This window comes from Thermobia domestica, chromosome 13, assembly GCF_964235325.1.
Source record: "Thermobia domestica chromosome 13, izTheDome1.hap1.1, whole genome shotgun sequence".
Lineage (NCBI taxonomy): Eukaryota > Metazoa > Arthropoda > Insecta > Zygentoma > Lepismatidae > Thermobia > Thermobia domestica.
This window is the reverse complement of record NC_137466.1, coordinates 146,898,202-146,906,324: the sequence shown is the minus strand read 5'-3', so window position 1 is coordinate 146,906,324 and position 8,123 is coordinate 146,898,202.

Below are 8,123 nucleotides of genomic sequence, written 5' to 3'. Positions count from 1 at the left end.
GAAAGTAAAAAGAGTAAAGGTGAAGTGTAAGATAATTTTTTTATGTAACATCAGTCATTTTTTTACTTAACAAATATAGTTTTGTTAAGGAAGTGTCGAAGCATTTTGGGGAGCACCAGACCCGACCCCTGTGTGGGTGCGCCCCTAACACACACACATACACATACATACATACATACACACACACACACACAAACATACATATATATATATACATATACAGGGTGTTAATGAACTATACCGACAAGCTTTAAAAGGTGATTCTTCACATCAAAATAAGAGAAAAAGTTCATATGGACCTATGGCGAAAAGTGCATAGTTTTAGAGCTAGGGCTGTCCAAAATCGCGAAAAAGCCAAATTTCAATAGGCCCTATTTAGAAATCGAGAGACTGTGGGTCGTGGTCCTTATCAGCGTAAAGGAAGTCATGCATACGCAATCCAAAAATGCATATCATGAATGTTCAATGTGTGTATAGAGTATTCCCTGCAGGATGAAATTCACAGACATGCCATAAACCAAATTTTGAGATGTGCTCTGACTTCATGATTGGTCCAAAGTAGGCAAACGATAAGCCTTGATAGCAGTGAACACGGAATTTTTTGGCGCGATGTTGGAGTGTTAAGGATCGTCAGTAGCACGGTCCCTCGTACTCGGGAAAACGCATGCTGCGATGTTTTCTTTCACGCTTATAAGTGAAGAAAACGTGAAATATACCGTGACGAAATACATATCACCACACGTTATTCCGAACACAAAGAAACATGGAGCTGCCGGATCCTAGCACTTCCGTCTTTCCTCCGAAGTATTTGATGTCCATTGTTCTCAAGGTTTACCTCCTGTCTACTTTGGACCCATCTTGAAATCAGGGTATATCTGAAAACTCTATTGAAAACATATCTGAGAATTACTACACCCTGTAGTTAATGAGCTTTTCATCTATTGACAATTGATGAAATATGCACTTTTGATTGTGTATGAGTGTCTTCCTTTACACTGATAAGAACCACCATCCGCAGTTTCTCGAATTCGAAATAGGGCCTATTGAAGTTTAGTTTTTTTTTTTTGCGATTTTGGACAGCCCTAGCTCTGAAGCTATGCACTTTTCACCACAAGTCCGTATGAACTTCATGTCTTTTAGTTTGTTGGTATAGTTCATTAACACCCTGCATATATATATGAGTCATTTAACTCGAACTGACAACACTGCTACCATTGGAATGTCGTGTGGACAGGAGACAATTGACGAACGTAGTGTGTTCCGTCGATGTGTACGAGTTAGTTCGACGCTGCTGCGGTCCCATTTTACGGTGTGTATGTGGCGAGTAGACATTGTTAAAGTGATTGTTGTGTGAAATACCGACCTAACGCAATGTTCACGCGTGCAGAACAGCGTGTGTTTATGAAATTCCAGGCAACACAAGGGCGAAATGCTAGGACGATTTACAGAGGATTAGTAGAGGTCTGAGCTGAAGTTGCTCTATCGTATCGGAAAGTGGCGAGATGGGCTGTAGCATTTCAGGAGGGACGACACTCAGCAGACAAAATGCACGGTGGAGGGCATATGCGAACGGCTACGGACGAAATTCATCTTGCAAGACTACGGACACTGCTTGACGGTGATCGGCGCTGGACATGTAGTGAATTGGCACAGGAGCTGAACATTTCTTCCGGATCAGTGTTCCGCATGCTAACACAAGATCTTGGCATGCAGAAAATTGGAGCCAAATGGGTACCCCATGCTCTGACCGAGGTTCAAAAGTGGCATAGGTAGGAATGTGATCGCCTACACCTTCAACTTTACAATGAGGAGGGTGATGACTTCTTACACCGCATTATTGCAAGTGACGAAATGTGGGGAAGATCCTACGAGCCTGAATTGAAACGTCAGTCGAGTGAACGGCGCCACCCAAAATCTCCACGACTGAAAAAGCTTTGGCAAGAGCCAGTAAACGTGAAGGTGATAATGATAATGTCATACGACCACAAAAGCATTATCCTGTCACATCAAGTTCCACTGAGCGTTACCGTCAGTGCTGCATACTATGCTTCATACCCCATTTGCGAGCAGCATTGCGGCGCAAACGTCCACACCTTCTGGAGTCTGGACCAATTCTCCTACACGACTATGCCAGATGCCATACAGGCAATTCAATACAGATTATGTTACAACGATAGGGTTGGGAGGTACTGGAGCATCCGCCATACTCCCCGGTTATGAGCTCCTACGATTTTGATCTTTTTCCAAAAATGAAAGAACCTCTCAGGGGCAAACGTTTCAGAGACATTCCCAACATTGTTTGAGCCTTAGGGCGCACTGTCATTCATCACCCTCCAAGTTTTTGTGATTAAAAAAATGAAAATAGTACATCACAAATGTTCTATGTGGGCCCCCTTTGTTACCCTGCATACATCTATTCGGTATTCCAATTCCGCCCAGGCCCGTTTCAACATGTTTTCATCAAGAATTTGCACTGCAGCAGTGATGCGCTCTTTCAGTTCATTCACATCTTGGGGTAGAGGGAGTTTGTAGACAATGTCTTTTAGATGTCCCCACAGAAAAAAAAATTTCAGGGGGTAAAGCCCGGTGATCTTGGTGGCCAACGTAGAAGCTGATGATCATTTTTACCTGACCGCCCAATCCAGCGGTGTGGCAGTCTGTTGTTGAGGAAATTTCTGACATTGTGATGAAAGTGACATGGAGCTCCATCCAATTGATAGATGAAATTTGCACTGTCACGTTCGAGCTGTGGCATAATCCACGTAGTAAGCATTTGTAGAAATGTTTGTCTAATCACAGTTCCTTCGTCAAAGAAGTACGGACCATAAACTTTTGAAGATGAAATTGCACAAATCACATTCGTCTTCGCTGAATCACGCACAATTTCACAGATTTGGTGAGGCTTCTTAGTTCTCCAAATGCGAACATTTTGTTTATTCACTCTTTCTGTCACATGGAACATAGTCTCATCACTGAAACAAAGTTTGCCCAAAAAATCATCATCAACACTGCACAACTCTTAAAATGACTCACAAAAAGTCTTGCGACACGTGTGATCATTAGGTGTTAACTGCTGTAACAACTGCACTCGATAAGGATACATCTTTAAATGTTTATGCACTACACGCCAAACAGTTGTTTGAGACATTTGAAGCTCTTTGCTAACTGTCCTTGTTTACTTTTGTGGGCTGCGTTGAAAACTGGTTCGAAAACTTTCGACATCTGCCTCAGAAGTGGACGGCCTACCGGGCGATTTTTCTTTACAAATGCATCCCGTTCTGTTGAATTTGTCATACCACTTACGCATGGAGTTCTTTGATGGTGGATCTTTATGAAATTTTGTGTGGAGCTCGCGTTGAATACTAACAACAGACCGACAAACGTGAAACTGTAAAACGCAAAATACTCTCTCTGCACCGCAGGCAGCCATCTTGGAACTAATCACTCTGCCACCTAGCGGATACATGTTAAGCTACTACGCTCGTTCCAAACAAAACTTGAGGATAATATTGAAATTATTTCCATAGAGATTTCATTGTTGATAGAGTATTATCACTTATAGAAAGTTTCCTTATCGTTCACATAATTTTGAATCACGCTGTATATATATATATATATATATATATATATATATATATATATATATATATATATATAATATGAACCTTCCCTTCTTGAGTTTCTGGCTACGCCATTGTGTGCTATGGATTTTCGGGAATTATCACCCCCAATTTCGGAGTCATTAGATGGAAATCTTGCTCCTAAATATGTGTGTATTATAGAAAGAAAAGAGTACGGAATCAAACATTCTGAAGAATCGAATAAACAACAGGAACCTGAAACAATTGAATCCACCGATTGAACGAATCATTCTTTGTGTCCTTGAAAAAAAAACTTATGGTATTCGATAATAATTTATGCCTTGTATTATCTACACCTCTTCGATAATGTGGGTCAATTTATAGTTTCAAGGTGTTTGTTTGTTTTCATTATAAGAGCAGAACGATTAATGGACGCGTACTTGAAGACAACTCATTATCAGAAAATTGCAATGAATAATGGTTTAAGGTTCACAGGGAATTAATATTAAGAATAAACGCTACGAAGTGATAGATTATATTATCTTCTATATTATTAATTTTTATCTACAGTGTGCAAAGTCCCAGGGCATAGTATATGCAATATGCGATGCTTTTTATTGTTGCTTGACATAAAAATAACAGAAACGGGGCAAGGTAAGCAAATAATAATAGCATAAAGCATCTATAGATTGATAGTTAATGGAATTACGCAGAATTACGAGCTTTGAATGGTACTTAAACTTTACTCTTTCAATCATGTTTATGACATATAGTGATTTGTAAATAAGTTTTTATTTACTCATTTCTCTTTTTCTGATATCCTGTTAGCAACCATACACGAGGAACGACACCTGTTGTTGACAAATATGTGTATTTCCTAGAAAGATGCAAATGTGGGAAAACAATGAGTTGAATGTGCAGGAATGAATGTTCGGAAATCCTATCTGGTTACTATGAAGTAAATAAAGAATGTTATTAAGAAAATATTATTATGGTTCATCTTCAAAATTTAGGTGACTCAGGCATAGGTCTCTCCACCAAGAATAGTGACGTACGTAAGGGAGGCTGTTTTTAACCCCTTTTGACAAAAATATGCAAAAATAAGAATTGCGATATTAAGAAATGTATTACAATCTGAAATGATATGAACTTGGGAGTTAGAACCCTCCTCACAAATTTCTACGCGCGCTACTGATAAGAGCGTTTTACGATGCCATTAGATTGAACCTAAGTATGTACGAAGTAGTATCAAAAAGTTTTGAGTCTAGCTCTGTAACACGCCAACAGATGACAGCGCAAGGCTGCAGGTACAGACATGGGGAATACTGACCTTCATAAGTCAGTGTACCAAGAGACATCAGTGTACCAAGAGACTTGTGCAGATGGTGCTATTCTGACAGGGTGATTTAATCATGGACAGGAAGTTAGAACAACAAACGAATGTAAAAATCTATGTGAAACTTGGCAAATCCACCACAGAGACGCTTGAGATGATTCAGCAAGAGTACGGCGATGCTTCAATAACTTGTTCGAGCTATTTTGAGTTGCACGAGCTCTTCAGGAGCGGAAGAACATCACATGGGTGATGGCGAGAGATCAGGACAACCTTCAACGAGCACAACACCCGCAAATGATGAAACCATTCGGCAACTTGTGCATGAGGATCGTCGGAGAAAAATCCACAACATTGTTGCCCTTGTCGGTGTATCATACGGAACAGTGTAGATAATCTTCACATGTGATTTAACCATGCGCAGTTAAGTTCGAGCCCAGGATGCTGCTGACCCAGGAGCAGAAGAAACACCGCGTCGAAGTTTGCCAAGAACTCCGTCAGCATACAGTGAGTGACCGTCCTTCATGTCGAGGATCATTACCGGTGACAAACTGGGGTGTACGGGTACGATCTTGGGGCAAAGCAACAGTCTTCACAGTGGAAAAACCCATCACCTCCAGGAGGGCAGGTGCATGCTCATTGTATTTTTCGTCATTTACGGTATTGTGCATTGCATATTTGTCTCCAGGGGTTAGATCGTCAACAGAGAGTTTTACTGCCGGATTTTAAGGCTTCTGAGGGAGAACATTCGGAGAACGACTCCTTGTAGCATCATGCCAAGCGTCTCTGTGTTGGATTTGCTCCGTTTCACAAAGAATTTCACGTTCGCTCGTTGTTCTAACTTGCTGACCATGGTGAAATCACAAACGTTATAACCCACATGGTCAGAATAGAACCAGCTTTACAATTACCGAAGTACGCAGGACGATGCTCCTGACACTGACTTATGAAGGTCGGTGCTCCCTATGGATCTGACGTTAATATTTGCAGTTTTCAATTATTTTTTTCATGTGACCCCTTCATACCCCTTCCTCTAGTGGAGCTTGGGGCGCCTTAGTCCATAGCGTTTGTCCCCCAGATCATATGCCTACCAAGTTTGCTTGAAATCACTCCAGGCGTTCCAGAGTTACACAGGAATATATTGGCTATACAAAGAAAGAAAACCTGTTGAGGTACAGCCCCTGTCAAATTCCAATGCAGCTGACATGCACGTTCTTGTCCAAACTTGGGTTTAAATGTCATCGGGGTCGTCACCTAACAGCCTAATGTTCCCGAAAACTACGGCTTCGAAACTAATTTTGGTCACTTGAGACATTTTACTGTACTTTTTACACTTTATACTGATGAAGATTGAACTTCAAAATACTATCGGAAGCGACGCTTCATCTCAGGGATACCGAAAACTATAGATTATCGATCGTTTTCGATTACTTTTACATGACACAATTTCCTCCTTCCATTGGTGCTTATAGGGGCTAAATGTGGGCTTAAACTTCATCGGAAGCGTCACTACTCATTTCAGGGACAACAAAAAATATTGATTCAATACTAATATAGTTTTTTGTTATGTTTACACGTTTCCTACTTGCTACGCTCTCTCAGGAGCATAAAGGGATCTTATCCCACTGGGAGCTAGCATTAAAACTGTCACCAATCTACTTGAGAACTTTGAAAACTGTGGATTCGGCACTAATATCAGTGGTTTTCGAATATTTTTACAAGTCACCCTTACCCTAGAAATGATAATGAAGACTGAACTTGGACGTAAACGGCATCTGGATTGTCATTGTTCATCACTGACCCCGAAAGCAATGGATTCGACAATAATATCGATTGTTTCCGATTATTTTTATATGTGGATCAAGTATGGTTATAATTGCTCCAGTTATACTGGAACATACAAACACACATAGATAGATAGATAGATAGATATACTGGCTGAAATGCCTGTTCTTCACACAGGGAGAATAGGCAAATACAAAATATTTGGATCCCCTTCCCCCTTAGAATACGTTATCACAATGAAAGTGTAATGATAAAAATACAGAAGATACTTCTTGGCACAATTTTTTGAAATATCCTACCCCCCCACGGAAAAATAACGTTCTGTAATTAAACGAATATAATTTACAAATATAATTTACGAAAACACCTAAAAGTTTCCTGCTTTACACCTTCTCATTTACAGGTGGTTGGCAACACTGACAGACTGGGGTCCTTGGAAAAGGAATACGTCCACAGTATGTTTTTTAGTGATGAATGGTGTTTATGTCACGTTTCATGGATACATCCATGGATACACGTTTCATGGTACAGAAACCATCTGCCACATTGTATTTACAATTAGTTGGCAACACTGACCAAATGAGTACACCTGGGTGCAAAGAAATATAATCAAACTCTTGTCCGACTTACGTTCTAGCAATGAGCCGAAACGGAATATGATGGGCACAGGCGCTTGCGCGTGATGCATCGTAACATTCATAATTATCTCCTTAGTGCACGCAGTGACAAAGAATGCTGCACGAAATATTACTTTACCTACAGTTACATCTCATTGTTGAGTAAGGTTTATTGGACCGACAGGAACACTTCGTCATGCCAAAAATGTCTGGGAGAACAATAACAGACAGAAGATGTTGCATCACAAAGAAGAGAACAAAGAAGGGTTATTCGTGATTCTGAAGACAGGAAAAAACTGACAAAAAAGTTACAGATGTGAATACAGCCTTTAAGCCTAGTAGATTATCCTGAAGGATTAGTAAATATTGTATTCGAAAAAATAGCATCCCACGAGACCAATGTAAACAATGCTTATGAAATAGGAAAATATGCAGTCTCCAAATTTGAGCAAAGTTTGCCAAATTGATTTTATTCACGTCTTCATAGAAGCGTGATCAAAATCAATGAAGGGATGAAAAGTACCGGATCTAAAACCTCTGTTGCAATAGATACAATGTTACTATATTCTAGGATTGTACCCCTCAAATACACAAAGAAATGTCCATGCTCGATAAAATATGAACTTGCAGCAGTACCTCCATCGATGCTTAGGCCTATAGATGATGGGCGCATTCGAGAAGCTACAGACAAATTTATTTTAAAGACTAAGATGGTCATATCCATGTCAACCACAGTAAACCTTCACTGATTGTAGGGATGGTTATGCGTATCTGTGGGCAGTGAACTGGCCAGCGAGAGGAACTGTC